This window comes from Acipenser ruthenus, chromosome 35 (genome assembly GCF_902713425.1).
Source record: "Acipenser ruthenus chromosome 35, fAciRut3.2 maternal haplotype, whole genome shotgun sequence".
Taxonomy (NCBI): Eukaryota; Metazoa; Chordata; class Actinopteri; order Acipenseriformes; family Acipenseridae; genus Acipenser; species Acipenser ruthenus.
The window spans coordinates 7,631,732-7,647,028 of NC_081223.1; the positions used below are offsets into that span (position 1 = coordinate 7,631,732).

A 15,297-nucleotide genomic window follows, 5' to 3' on the forward strand; every position below is an offset into this window, starting at 1 on the left:
CAGAAGTGTTAACACCAGCACCGCCACAGCCGCTTTTTGAACGGCTTTAGCAATTCAAATATCTCTGCATATATGAATATCTTGTGCATGTCCGTTCTTAAGTGTTACTAAATATTTGAATTAAATACCCATACAGTGTTTCAGCTGCAGAATCGTAAAAATGAATAAGTTATAAGCACTTGCCTCTTCAACCGCCAGACCCACAGTTTATACAGCATATTGAAATCTATACAATATAGCCCGACAATTTAGTCTGGGCTTTGTAATAAAATCAAAGTCATTGTGAAACGTATTGTATACTCCTGTCGAGTGCTGAAACACTAATGAAAGTCATTCTACACATCATATATTATTATTATTATTATTATTAGCAGTTATCACAAAGTCTACACATTGAATCACAATACAGTGTGATATAGCTACACTACTTTTTTTCTCATCTGCCTGTCCTCTGAATCAGCTCAGCAAGTTTGTAACTGTCCTTTGTAATTCAATCTTGAGAACGTTGTAAACCCAGGTGTTGTGATCAATGCCTTGATCAGTCACCTCTTGAACATGTATGCTAATTCTTTTGTATTAGATGTAGGGCTGGCGACAGGATGGCTGGTGTTAGCGTGTATAAGACTCTGCTGTGGGCACTCCAATTCATTATCTGTAAACTGACTGAGAAGATGGCTCAAAGAAGAGTACAGTAATGTTGTTGAAGCTGACACCCTGGGATCCTTCAAGAAGCTGCTTGATGAGATTCTGGGATCAATAAGCTACTAACAACCAAATGAGCAAGATGAGCCGAATGGCCTCCTCTCGTTTGGAAACTGTCTTATGTTCTTACTGAATATGGAAGAAGAGCTTGAGCTGTTACAAGATTTGCCTGAAGGAGATTCTGATGGCGGGGTGACTGATAACGACAGCAACACATTCCTGGGCTGTCGAAACCATCAGTTCCAACAGTGAAAGTGAGGACACTGAGCCGGTTTTACCTGCAGATCAAACACAACAAGTGCTGACCAGGGGTAGAGGGAGAGGCCGTGGCCGTGGCAGATCCAGATCCAGTACTGGAGAAACAGCTGCTGTCCCTGCAGCTCCTCTTGCATCTGCCGCTTCAGCACCACATAATTGGCACAGTGGAGCTTTGAGAGAGCAGCTCATACCCAAACGGCAATGAACAGTGGTAACCCAAGCCTCCATATGGACTCTGATTTATCAAATTTAGACTAACGAACGTCAAGAAATACAGAGTAACATTGTTTAATCTCATTAGTAATAAGGTACCTTACTGGTGCAGGTTTCTTTGTGCTCCTCGTTGTTTGAATGTGTGAGTTCTTTAACATTGCTCTGCCTTTCTCTCCCTGTAGTCTGCACGCTGAACACACAAGTTATTTCCCACCAACGAAAAAAAAAGGTCCAGCCCAAGACTCTCTGGACAGCCAGCGTTCTCTCCTATAGCTTTCAAAACATTATATCATCACCCAAATAGATGACTCCTCAGTACTACCGCGTACTACTAACTGAAACAGTTAAGTTTTAAAAATACCAAATATATATATATTTTTTTGTTTTCTTACTATATTATTTAAGATGTTTAAAGTAAATTACTAACAATGAATTAAGATTGGTCTCAGAATGCATATAAAATGACTCAAAAAGGTCAAAGGTCAAGGGTAGTGCATTTTAACAAGACCAACATCTATTTACATATTTGTTCTTAACCAATTTGTTGTCTAAAAACGATGACTGTACATTGAATTTTGTTTTGTGAACTTTATCAAAGACATACCTCAATTGGTTTATGCATAAAAAATCTTATATTATTTTTTAAATATACAAGTTTGTCTGCTTTATTTAGCCTTCTATGGTATACAGAAAAAAAGTAATACGGTGACCTTTCAATTTTATAGCTTAAACATTTCTTTACAAAACAAACAAAAAAAATCCATGTCTTGTCTTCTGGCAAAATACTAAGATATAATAAATTATATGCAGTAAAAAGCACTCATGAGGTAAGGGTCAGCAGCATATGGATTTCCTACAAGAAATCAATTTTTAGGAATTAAGAAATGTTTTCTATATCTGGGTGCCTCATTGTTACTCTTAAACAATGTTAGCCTATTCAGTCCATCATTTTTTACCACTTTTTACACTTACAATTACATGCAGCACATTTCGTGTTGACATTGTAACAGGATTTCTGAAACCTGCTTGCTGTAGAGTGGTGGTTTTTTCAGTGTCTTTTTTGCATATACGGGATATGGTCGCTCGTTGTGATCAATTCAACTTCCTCTGCTGGTACATGTGTGATCAAGGACGTTATTCTAAACAGAATGAGGTTTAAAAACCATTTGGAAGCAAACTTTCCTTTCACTCTGGGCACTGGTATCTTCCCGCACACTGTCAGAACTGCCATAAGTGATACAAAACACAACGCAAAAGTATGCACATTAGCGAAATGGTAACAATTCATCACACACACGTGACCTTTCCTTAGCCCTACCTTAAATTAACATAATATTAATCCCAGGGATCATTTACTCGCCAGCATCTGTGTATGGTGTGCCATTTGTACCAAAACTATCCAGCCGTTAGTTTGTCAATTTGTTTGTCAATTCGCGAATTAGTCAATTTGTCCAGCAATTCGTCCATAAATTTGTCAATTCATACAGTAATTCATAAACATATTTGTTAATTCATCTAAATTCAATTCATTAATACGATACTCGACTCCGCTGATTTTCAATAGAGACTTCCTTCTCACTGCGCGCAAAGCATTGTGGTATATAGAGAGTTAGACAAAATAATTTATGGAGAGTCAATGCAAGCGTACAAAATGGTGCTGATTTTTGCCATGTTAAAAAAAAAAATGCTGGTAGTTTGTTTACTGTACTATATTGCTGTGTCTTTGTGTTTGATATCAGCCCTTTAAACGGCTGTTGCGTTTTTCTAACTTGTTTTTTACATTGACAATGTTTTGTTATAGATATCACTTCTTTTTTTTCCTTCATCAAATAACGAATAAAGCGAGGGAAAGATATTAGAGAATGTGTATGGTAAATAGATAGACAGACATACAGACAGACATTACAAGAGAGTAATATAAGAGAAATGAGAAGATTTGAAAGTAATTTCCCAATCTTGGTCCCGAGGACCCAGTGTTTGCTGATTTGTGTTCCAACTGAGCTTTAAATTACGAATTGAACCCTCAATTGAATGAATAAAATGTCTAAATCAGAGCATTTGAATTATTTGTAGAAATGGCAGGCTGCACAGGCCTCAATTAACACTAATTTAGGACTACTTAATGTTATCTCAGGTAAGGTAGTCCAAGATTAGTGCTGATCAGGGTTTGTGAAAGCAGCCAAAAGAGTTGGATATTTCAAGTTATTTCTAACATTGCATTAAGTCACTAATTGTTAGTTCAATTGGGTGATCAATTTAATAATTGAGGACTCAGTTGGAACACCTTGCCGACGGCAAAGCACCACTCCTCCCCTTTGAGGCAGGTTTCCTGATCCACCTGCGGCGATGGTATGGCCTTCAGATGGATCCACTCCTCCGCGGTCTCCACCTCACCTCGATCAAAGGCCTGCACAAAGAGGGGGTCTTCATATGGGCCCACCTCAGGGAGGTGCCCATACTCCAGGCAGGCAAGGCACCATGTAGCCCCTCCTTCCTTCAACTCCCTCTGATGATCATGCCACCTCTCCATGTAGGTATCCACTTTATCCATTTTTTATTTTATTATTTTTTTTTCCTCCAAACACAAAAACACTTATTTGAAAAAAAAAAACCACGAACAAAAAAAAAAAAAACCTTTTCTTTCCTGGTTTGGCTCCTGGAGACGTTGTTTGTCCCACGCAGGACACCATATGTGACCGAGATGCTGTTGAGTGGCGTGTGTGGTGATGTCACGGACCAGGAAGTACCAGAAAAACAAAACAATGGATGGGCGGGTGAAGCTGAATGCAGTGGCGCTCAGCGTATTTATTAAATAATAAAACAAAACAAAAGATTTAAACAAACAACAAAACCAAAAGGGCACGTTGGCCAAACAAATAATCAAACAAATAAGCGTGCTGGTTTTAGCACCAGCACGATACTTAGCAGTTGTTTTTTAATGAGTTTTTCTCTCTCTCTCTCCGCTCCCCGTACACTCTTCCCCCGCAGCACGGACAGCGGCTGGTTCTTATATTCTCGCCGAGGCCACAGTCTGCATGAGTTTAGTAAGGATGCGTGACTGTCAGCTAGTTAAATAATCAGTAGCTGATCAGTCACGCATCCTCACGGGGTTTTTAAAAAATATAAAAAACAAAAATCGTCTTTCGCCGTAATAAACAAATCATAATAAAATAAATAAACAAAGGGGCGGGACACTCCGCCACAATGTCACACTCTGCTTATTCTCATCAAATTGAAATGTCCCGGCCCGAATATAATGCATGCTGTGACTTTGATGTTTTGTTTTTAAAATGTATTAATGTTCAATGCATTGCTGAGTTTGTTGCACTTACATATCAGGTGGTGTCAGGAATGATCCAAATGCAATTAAAACAGCGGATGGAGGCGTAAAAATAAATATATTTATAACTTCTCTTATGCAATTATTTCAATAGCGATTAATACCCTTTGCGGTCCATTTCAATAAATGAAAAGTAAATCAGCTCGTTTTTGCTGTTTAATCTACTATTTGTTGTTAATACAAGTAAAACTTCAAAGAAAAGTTTGAAGTATCTGGTATTGCCAGGTAACCAAACATGCATATTATTATTATTACACAACAAAGACAAACCACGACTGTTGAAACTGCAACAAGATGCATGATCATTATTATTAATTTTAGTACAACAGCAGTGTCCCCTACTTGGGATTGAACCCAAGACCCTCCGGTCAGGAGTCCAGAGCCCTAACCACTACTCCACACTGCTGCCCTTCAACAAATAACTAGTTTTCTGCTCACAGGCCAGATAATTTGTGTGTGTGAGAGAGAGAGAACATGCGTGGGCGTCTCATAATTTAGTGTGTGTAAAGAAAAACTGGTTTTGTCACTTGCACAAAACCCTGTTTTTAACATTTTGTTTTTCAAAGTCAGCATAACGCTATACAACACAGTCCGTTTAATTACTGTATGAACATAGCATACAAGTTTTAAATTCGATAATATTGCCGAATTTGTCACTCAAACTTGTTTTGTTTTAGTCACTTTTATCTGCCTTTTACATTAAGCCAACACATTTAAATGACCCTTGTTTGTTACATTTTAAAAGATTGATTCAAACGTTACAATGTAAATGTTGACTCAGTAGCTACTATTAAATGTTTCAACCTCGGTGACTTTCTTTGATGCGCTATTAATTTTAGGCAACTTGCAATTATATATATATATATATATATACATACATACATACATACATACACACACACACACACATTATATATATAATTTACTACATGGAACTTGTACTTTTTATATAGGTATATAAATGTCAATTGCTGTGGATAAACGCATCAGCCAAATCAATTAATACGAGATGTAGTTTTCTAGCTTGCTATTTATTAATTTAATTTATACATTTATTTATTTAAAACAATTATTTATTTCTAAATGTATTTATTCCTCTATGCATTTGTTTAAATCATTGATTTATTTTTACCAAATAAATTATTCCTTTATTTATTTTTAATTAAACGAGGAACTACAATTTATAAGAGATCAGAGATTTAGACAAGGAAGCTACATGCCACTCTTGTGTGGAATTCCATTCTATGGAATCTACCAAACAAACAGGCAACTAGAAATTTTCAAACAGGAAATCGAACATTTCTAGAATCGAGCAGCACCTTCAGGTTTTCAGCGAAAGCTGGTCAGGCTTGGATGTAAGCTTAAAAAATGAACGCATTTCAACAACTGCGCAATGGCGCAGCGGGCTAAGGTCGTGTGCTCTTCAACAATGTCATGTTTCAAGTTCAAACCATCGTATTTTTTTCCCTCCTGCGATATGTGCTGTTTTAAAACATAAAACATAAATAATTTGTTTAATATAATGGTGTGGATATCAAACTGCTTGCACACCCTGGTATGTTTTGACGTTGACCAACATGTGGAATCACATTATTGGTAGATGTCCAGTTATTTAGCTTTCCTGTTTGAATAGTTGCTACACACCCTTAAAAAGTAGACGGAAGAGGAAGGAGGAGAATAACAATTTCACCTTAGTTTGACGACTTATATCTCATTGTGTATAAGAGGTATTTACATTTTTTTCACATTTGAGGTAAGAAAGTTTCAGACTTTTGATACTGATACAGATGGTAAGTGATTTAGTTTTGCCACTGCAACAGGGTAACAACAGCTAAACTCTTTGAGCTGTATAGAGACTCTCGGTAGTTTCAAACAAGTTTTTCTAACTTGTACGAGGAACTACCGTTCCTCTCAATGTTATGTACGCTTGTTATGCTTCTTTAGAGCGATGTTTCTGCGCATGCACCAATGAACGGGACAGTGCTCAGAAAATAGCATTTTTCATAATAATTACGTATTGTCATAATTTGCTAATGTTGCCGTTTTCTTCAAAAGGCCTTGGGCAAATGTGAAATCTACTTCAAAAGTTGTATGCATTTTTTTTTAACATGGTGAAAACCAGCAACATTTCGTACGCCTGCATTGACTCTCCATAGATTTTTTTTTTTGCCTAACTCGCTATATACCACAATGCTTTGCGCGTGTAACCAGGCAACCAGAGGGAAACATGCATGTTGTATTTGGTATTATATTTCTTAGACTTACAATTGTTACAAGACATCACATTATTTTTACATACAATTACCCATTTAAACAGTTGGGTTTTTACTGGAGCAATCTAGATGAAGTACCTTACTCAAGGGTACAACAGCAGTGCCTCCTCACCTGGGATTGAACCCATGACCCTCCAATAAGGAGTCCAGAGCCCTAACCACTACTCCACACTGTTGCTCTGTGTAGGTAATTAGATAGCTAATTGCAAATGTAAAAAATAACTAAACAGCAGCTGAACAAGCTGGTTGCTTGCGTGCCTTGCAATGAAAGAAAAGTTCCTGACTGTATGCTGCCGACGCGCTGTAATTTCGATGCTATAGTATCAAAGACGTAAGATCTCATATCTCAGCCGCCCAATCACCAATCTTTTTTTCATAACCATGACAACGGTGCCGAGGTGGGTGGGACGGATATATTTTTTGAACCACAAAGATGAGCTAGACTCGCCGCAGCGGATTAGAGTCTGATACGGTTTGGCGTTAAATGTTTTTAACTGTCAATCGCTCCAACTGGGTGGGCCCATGAGCAAAGTGGGTGGACCCAGGCCCCCCAGGCCCAAGCGTGGCGCCGCCCCTGGCCCCGAGAAACGGTAGGCTTTCGGGCTATGCTGGAGGAGCACTGGTTTTAGATGGCCTCCAGCGCGTGAGTTTACCGTTACTAAGATTCTAAAGCAGTGAGGGGGGGTTACATGCGCAGTGAGATGGAAGTCTCCATTGAAAATCAGCGGAGTCGAGTATCTTAAAATATCATTGGCTGAAGCAGTTTTGAGTGAGGCTGGATTTTCGTTGATTAAAATATTAGTGTGTGCTCCCATTGGCTAGAAAGGTTGCAGTGTTTTCGGCACAGTGCGAGATTGACAGTTGGAAGTTTGCAGGTCCGTACAGCCTTTCATTATTAATGAATTGATAAATTAATTAATGAATTATTAGATGAATTAACAAATATGTTTATGAATTACTGTATGAATTGACAAATTTATGCACGAATTGCTGGACAAATTGACCAATTCACGAACTGACAAACAAATTGACAAACTAACGGCTGGATAGTTTTGGCATAAATGGCGCTCCATAACTGTGTTTGTCGTGTTTAACTGTAATTCCCCTTTTAAAATGACCCTGAGCACTGTTTAATGGGTTTTGGTTTCTGAATAAACACAATGTGCAGAGGCAAACGTCAGGCAGATGTGACAGAGATCGAATGGTGCTTGGTGTTGGATCTCCCTCTCGACCTGTGAGGGCACTATGTAACGGGAACAGAGTACCCTTAACTAAATGGCATGACAATTTATTCTGTAGGGTAGGTGGAAGTTGGTCATTTAGGAAAGGGGCGCAGCTACGGTATCCAAACTCAATGACCCAGACGGCCATCCAAGGATTGGAGGAGCGGATGCACTCGTTAACCTAGGGGTCATGAGCGAGGATATAAATAGGGGTCATAGCGGACATGATCTGTTCCTTGGTAAATGGTCAGTGTTGAAAACCTACAAACTGTCGTCTGTTTTTAATAGACTACCAGTTGCACGATCCAGAGCTGTAGTGAAAGCCAGCATAAACCCGGACATCACTTTCACCCCTGCATTTCACCACTTGCACGTATTCACTATCACCAAGAACTGTGTTTGTGTTTTGTGTTTAGTGTTGGTGTGTAAAACTGGACTTTTTGGTTACGGGTCAAACCCGGGGAATTACAAATACCGAGTGATACACGCTGCTGTATCACTCCATCATTATTATTTACAGGTGTTTGCCATAAGGCTCTGGACATTGTTAATTAAATCAATAAACACCCTTGCACCTGGAAATCATTGTCTGTCTGTTTTATATTCGCTCTGCACTGCACTCACCTGTATTCAATCACCACTTTGCCACACGTGGTTGTCAGAAGAGGGATGGACTACGCAGCACTGTAGACGCGCTGCTGAGGAGAGACGGAGAGAGGAGAGGTACGCGGTGCTAATTGAGAGGGTCGGACTGGGAGCACAGACAGAAGCGGTACCCGTCATGACGGCCCCAAAGGCGAGGACTCACAAGATGACGGTGGAGGATGACCCAGAAGAGTACTTGGTGGCATTTGAGTGGTTGGCTAACACAGCGTCATGGCCCAGAGAGTTCTGGGCAAGCCAATTGGGACACTGCCTGATTGGAGAGGCACAGGCAGCTTACCAGGCTATGTCGGATGATGACGTCGCTCAATATGACACGGTGAAGCTAGCCATCCTCCGCCGTCTGAATAATATGGAGGAAACCCACCGAGTGAGGCTCAGGGAGTATAAGAGGTCCCCGAATACACGCCCCAGGGTGGTGGCGCAACAGCTCTGTGACCACATGGTACACTGGCTCACCCCGGCACTGAAAACAAGTGCGCAGATGGGTGAGGCCATTGTTATCGAGCAGTTTTGCCATGTGGTCGGCACCGAGACCCAGGCGTGGAAACGCCGCCACAACCCCAACACCCTGGACCAGGCAGTAAAACTCGCAGAGGACTTCGAGGACTCCCTGGTGTCAGCCCAGTCCGGGCTACTCACCGCTCCAACACCGCGGAGCATCTGAGCATCACCCCCTCTCTCTGCACCTCCACCCCCACCACCGGGACCGGCTCAACGACCTTCTAGACCTCCAGCCCCAACCGGGCAACCTTGCCTCCCCTCCATGGAGACCAAGGTTGACCCCCAGCTGGGGTAAAGGTGCTGCCCCCGCCCCGTTTCCATACCAGCAGCGGGACAGATATCTAACCTCTGTGCCCTCCTTTCCCCCTACCTGTTTTAGGTGCCACCAGCCGGGTCATCAGGCCAGGTCGTGCCCATCTGCGATGTGACGTGGCCGCATGCAATCTGGCATCTGAAGTGGGTAAGCGAGGGGAGCATCTCCCTTGGGTGGTGTGTTGTGGCAGCCACAAGGTCAGGTGGCTATCTCCTGTATCCATGGAGACACGGCAACATACCCCACAGTCAAAGTAGATTTATCAGTCGGTCTGATAAAACGTCACCTGATAGTGGGGCTGGCGGAAAGGTTACCACACCCAATTATTCTGGGTCGAGACTGGCCAAACTATAGAGAATTGGTGAAATTAATGGCAGTCCTGACCGCACACATAAACGTGGCAGAGAAAAACGAAAGGGAAATGATCGGTAATGTGTTTCCCTTTCAAACAGAAATGTTCCGCCCAAGAAAAACAAATAGAGAGAAAGATGCGGAAATGGGAGGGAGCATTAATGAGACAAGGCTGGGGGCTGGTGGGAACTGCTACAATGGTAACAAAAACCAGTCAAAGGTGGTCGGAACGCAGTATGACCGAGAGGGCGAGGTTACTGGGCCATCAAGGGCAGATGTTACTCCCGCCCCTCTCAATATACCGGACATGTGGCACTCAAGCACGGACATAGTGTGGGGCCAAAATAACGACCCCTCACTAGTGCACACTTGGGGACAGGTCCGGTCTATTGAAGGTAAGGAAGTTGAAGGCGCTGGGGCACTAGTATTTCCACATTTCATTATCAAGGGGCAATTACTGTATAGGGTAAATCTAGCCAGGGGCACAGGACAGCCTGTAACACAATTATTTGTTCCCCCGTCTTGTCGACTGGAGGTCATGAGGCTGGCGCATGATATCCCTTTTGCGGGGCACCTTGGAACTGACAAGACAAGGGAGCAAATATTGGCTCGATTTTATTGAGTAGGACTTCATAAAGATGTGTTGAAATATGTAGCCACATGCCCAGACTGTCAGCGAGTAGCGCCGGGTGGAGTGCGCCCCGCTCTTCTGGTTCCACTGCTGATTATTTCCACTCCCTTTGAGCGCATTGCAATGGACATAGTGGGCCCTTTGCTACCTTCCGACTCTGGGTATACACATATATTAGTAGTGGTAGATTACACAACACGATACCCAGAGGCAGTTCCATTGAGGTCCACTAGTGCCGCTGCAATAGCCAAAGAACTAGTGCAGATTATGGCTAGAGTTGACTGATCATGGAACTAACTTCTTGTCTAATACGTTACAGCAAGTTTACAAAATATTAAAAATACGTCCCATCAGGACGTCTGTTTATCATCCAAAGACAGTCGGTTTGGTGGAACATTTTAAATCAGACCTTGAAGGCGATGCTGAGACGATTTGTGAATCAGGAGCAAAAACATTGGGCATCACTTCTCCCCTACCTCCTGTTTGCAGTGAGAGAGGTGCCGCAGAGTTCGACAGGGTTCTCCCCCTTCGAGCTCTTGTACGGGCGACAGCCTTGCGGCATCCTCGATCTGTTGAGAGAGGGGCAGGAAGAGCACAAAGGCTCATCCAAAAATGTAGTGAAGCATGTGCTCCTACTCTGTGATCACCTGGATTTGGTCGGCATTTTGGCCCAGGACAATCTCAAATCGGCTCAGCACCGACAACAGCAGCATTACAATCAAAATGCATTAATTCCAACCTTTCGACCAGGAGACAAGGTAATGCTGCTACTTCCCTCCTCAGAATCAAAACTATGTGCTAAATGGCAAGGGCCATATGAAGTGATTTGGGCTATAGGAAAGGTGAATTATGAAATTAGACAGCCCGATCGCCGTAATGAAAAATAAACTTATCATATAAATTTATTAAAGCCCTGGCAGGCAAGGGAGGCCTTATTTGTAGCCCCAGGCAATATAGAAGATGATTTGGGCCCCCGAGTTAGAGACCTCTAGCACAAAGGACATTTCGATGGGGGAACAGTTACTTCCTGATCAGCAACATGAGCTGCGTATGTATTGAGGAATTCAACGATGTTTTTTCTGACGTGCCCGGTAGAACTAACCTTGTTGAATATGCCATTGTCTCTCCCCCAGGTGTCACAGTGCGAGAGACACCTTATCGGATCCCAGAAAGTCAACGGAGTGGCGTTCGCAAAGAGGTATGGGACATGCTCGAACTTGGGGTGATTGAGCCTTCCAGGAGCGAGTGGTGCAGTCCAATTGTGATAGTGGCCAAAAAGGACGGCACCAACCGCTTCTGTGATGATTTCCGCAAGGTAAACGCTATTGCCAAGTTTGATGCCTGGGTTCGACAAGCTTCTAGATAGACTGGGGACGGCAAGGTTTATTTCTACTCTGCATCTGATGAAGGGATATTGGCAGATCCCTTTAACTCGTAGTTCTAGAGGGAAAACCGCATTTTCAACACCAGAGGGGCTGTTTTATTTCACAACCATGCCGTTTGGGCTACATGGTGCGCCCGCTGCCTTCCAGAGACTGATGGATCAGGTTTTACATCCACATCGTGAATATGCGGCAGCGTATATTGATGATGTGGTGATTTACAGCTACACCTGGCGAGAGCATTTGGCTAGGATCACAGCCGTCCTTCAGTCTCTAAGGGCAGCCCGGCTGACAGCTAACTTGCAAAAATGTATATTTGCCAAGAAAGAGACACAATATTTGGGATTTATAATGGGGAATGGCAGGGTGAAACCCGTTGTCACCAAGGTCCAGGCCTTGGTGGACGCGGCAATCCCCAAAACCAAGGCTCAGGTGAGGTCTCTACTGGGGTTAGCCGGTTATTATCGCCGCTTTATCCCCGAGTATGCCACAGTGGTTAATCCCTTAGTTGACCTCACCAAGAAGAGAGCACCAAGTTCAATTAAGTGATCAGAAGAATGTCAGGGGGCGTTTTATATTGTTAAGCAGAGACTTTGCCAGGCCCCTGCTCTCATCACTCCAGACTTCACTAAGAGATTCATCCTCCACACCGATGCTTCGGATGTCGGTTTGGGTGCAGTCCTGTCTCAAATGGTAGACCGAGTAGAACATCCCATTCTGTATAAAAAGTAAGAAAACACTCTCTCGGGAGCGCAACTACTCCGTTGTCGAAAAAGAGCGTTTGGCCATCAAATGGGCTACTCACTCTGAGATACTGCCTGCTGGGGCACTCATTTGATCTCGTCACTGACCACGCCCCACTCAAATGATTAAGCACAATGAAGGACAGCAATGCCCGGATAACTCGGTGGTATCTGGCATTGCAGCCCTTCATGTACCACATGGTACACCGTGCGGTGAAAGACTACCAAAATGCAGATTATTTTTCCCGGGAGGGGGGAGTAATGGGAAAGGTAGATTTAGCCGAGTGTTCCTTCGGCTCCATTCTGAGCAGTGGGATATGTGACAGAGATCGAATGGTGCTTGGTGTTAGATCTCCTTCTCGACCTGTGAGGGCACTGTGTAACGGGAACAGAGTACCCTTAACTAAATGGCATGACAATTTATTCTGTAGGGTAGGTGGAAGTTGGTCATTTAGGAAAGGGGCGCAGCTACGGTATCCAAACTCAATGACCCAGACGGCCATCCAAGGATTGGAGGAGCGGATGCACTCGTTAACCTAGGGGTCATGAGCGAGGATATAAATAGGGGTCATAGCGGACATGATCTGTTCCTTGGTAAATGGTCAGTGTTGAAAACCTACAAGGAGTCTGTGTGTTGTTTTGTGAACTGTGAGTTTTGTCTTGTGTTTGTTAGTGTTTTGTTAACTGCCATCAGTTTTTAACAGACTACCAGCTGCACGATCCGGAGCTGTAGTGAAAGCCGTAAACCCGTACATCACTTTCACCCCTGCATTTCACGGAGAACCAATACACCACTTGCACGTATTCACTATCACCAAGAACTGTGTTTGTGTTTTGTGTTTAGTGTTGGTGTGTAAAAATTGACTTTTGGTTACGGGTCCATTATAATTTTGTTGATGCAAAAGTATTGAACTGCACAAGTGTTATGTTAGAAAAGAAGAAAAAAAGACATTTGTAGATATCAAAGAAAATTTATATTAAATTAAGGATAATAAATTTGAGCAAAATTGTATTTTTTTTTTTGGTGCCCCTACATTTCAGTGCGCGCTGGTTTTGTAAGTTGCAAAATAAGTAACATCTTATGCTCAAATGTACAGTAACTAGCAAGTGAGCAAGTAAACTCCACATTTTGCAGTTAGGTGGACTAGCAAATGATTTTACATTTAAAATAATTGTCGGCATGTAAGGTACGTGCATAACAATTTCTGTTCAGTTTGCAGTTTGCATTATTTTGTGCATTTTAAGTATGTTACAAATGATGATAGTTCCGTGATTTCATATAAGTTCAGTAAAATAATTAATGTAGCATAATGCATTCTGTTAACGGTAAAGTAATATTTTATGTAAGGGCTGGGAATCGCCAACCTGCTTAAGTATAATCTCTGTTTAAGTGTATAAATATTAATGAAAAAAATCAATTATTATATTATTATTATGTGCAACACGCTTAATTGTATAACAGATTTTTCAGAAATGTTATACTGCAATGAGAAATCTCGGAACCATCGGTTTATAACATGTTTGTTATGTTCACTAATGTTTCAATAAGAAATCTAGTTGTTATTAATGAACAGCTAGCTTGTGCTAGTCCTTTCTTGACATGCTTTTTTTTTTTAAGTCCCCCACCAAAACTTCCTGTATCCTGGAAAACTACTTCATAACTTACTGTCAAATCTAGTACTGACACCTTGTGGTCATGATATGCAACTGCACATCATTACAAAGTTTAAATGCACAATAATGAAAACTGCAATTATCTACATGTAATTTTAGTATACTTGAAAAATTAGCAGAAATCGTTATCAAGTTTGATTGCAAGATCGCTAGAAATATCAAGAACATTGGTATTGTGTTAAACTATTACAGTATACTGCAGTTTCGATAGACCAAGGTCTGTGGAAAAGGTGTGTGTGTGTGTGTGTGTGTGTGTGTGTGTGTGTGTGTGCACGTGTGTGAGAGAATTTGTCTGCCTGGGAATTGCTGTGTTGTGTGTGTGTGTGTGTGTGTGTGTGATCGTGTCATGCTTTCCCGCCTGTTCAGGAATAAAAAGGGTGAATGCGAGTCTGCGTGTGGTTGTTGTCTGAGAGAAGGGCTGCCTGTGCTGAAGCCAAGCCGTGCTGTTTGCTCGGTTGTTGTTTGGCTATTTCGCTCCTTAGACTGGGCCATTATTATTAATGCTTCTCTTTGTCAAACCACGTCTCCACCGTAGTACCGTGGCTCCCCAGAGTGCAGATATGGGGACCACAACATTTTGCTATTGCGGTATACCATTGGTACCAGTACTATCGCCCATCGCTGTCCTTAAAGGGTTGAAGCCCTTCTCACTTGGGTTTATATTGGAATGTTTGCTATAGTTTAGTAGATGGCAGATGTGGCATTAGAAAACAATGCTCTCCTAAAAGCAGTGCAATCCAGGTAGAGACAGCTATGGAGAAAAATATTAACTCTGAACCACTCAGAAGGAGTAGAACAGATATTAAGAAGGTACAGGCAATTTATACAAATCTGTTTTCATGCAGCGAAAGTTAAATTGCTCACAAGAACAGTATTTAAAGAACTGCATTCTTAACCACTATAAAAATCTTTTAAGTTTTAATTAATTATTGAATTCAATTCTGTTTTTTTCTCCAGCCTTGATCTTCAACAAATTATAAAAATGATTTCTTCTACTTAAATCTATACAGTCAAAACACATCCAAAA

At 41.8% G+C, this 15,297-nt stretch overlaps 1 protein-coding gene across 3 annotated transcripts in view; it reads right to left on the reverse strand.

Moving 5' to 3' along the window:
• The window catches only part of LOC117397300 (major histocompatibility complex class I-related gene protein-like), a 74,302-nt gene that overhangs the window by 13,922 nt on the left and 45,083 nt on the right, over positions 1-15,297 (reverse strand). The gene's annotated exons all lie outside the window — the stretch shown is intronic.